This window comes from Haplochromis burtoni, unplaced genomic scaffold, assembly GCF_018398535.1.
Source record: "Haplochromis burtoni strain Fernald_Lab_line unplaced genomic scaffold, NCSU_Asbu1 Contig_495, whole genome shotgun sequence".
In the NCBI taxonomy this organism is placed as follows: Eukaryota; Metazoa; Chordata; class Actinopteri; order Cichliformes; family Cichlidae; genus Haplochromis; species Haplochromis burtoni.
The window spans coordinates 139,932-140,810 of NW_024582856.1; positions in this window are offsets into that span (position 1 = coordinate 139,932).

An 879-nucleotide genomic window follows, 5' to 3' on the forward strand; every position below is an offset into this window, starting at 1 on the left:
GCCTGAGTGACCGAGCCCCAGGCCGAGAGGCCGGGGGCACCCCACCTCCGTTATTTTAATTCTAAATTCCCAAATTCTGGTTGTCTGTCTGTCTGTGTTAGCTTAGACTGGCGACCTGTCCAGGGTGAATGCTGCCTGTTGGCCTATGGTAGGTGGAAGATAATGAATTGCTGGGTTTTAATAAAAGTTGAATGTGTAATTGGCCAGATTTGAATTATTAGTAGTAATTTATTCTAATGGCATGATTCACAGATCTATTTTAATCACATTGTGTTTATTGTTTATTTGCTTCAGTTTATCCTGCTATCCACATTACAAATCCTGGAACTGTCAGTGGGAATCTTTTGATTATCCTAGTAGATCAGAGTACTTAGTGAGGAATAATCATACCATCATTTCCATCACTAAGGCTACTTGGGGTCCACAGGAGACATCACACAGCTCCTGAGAGACCATACAGAATAGTAGTTCTGTGGGTGGACAGACCAATTCCTGTGGTTCAATGCCTCACAATATTCTTAACAATATGTTGTTATTCTTGAAGGCATAGTAAGGCTTTCTCATGCACAAAGAGTTTAACCTTGATAGTCTTGATGGATAACATTTACATTTACAATAATTGATTACACAGCAATGGAGAGTAGACTTTATCCCAGTAGACGTCTTTCTGAAAGCGCTGTAACTAAGTTTAAGAATAGAATCCACCCACTGTTATCATCTCCAATGCCCTGTACCAACACAGAGATGAGCAGCTATCTGAACGCTGCTCCAACAGAGGTCGATTATCTTGTTAATAATTTCACCTCCTCACTACGTACGACTCTGGATACTGTAGCTCCTGTGAAAACTAAGGACTCAAATCAGAAGTACCTGACTCCG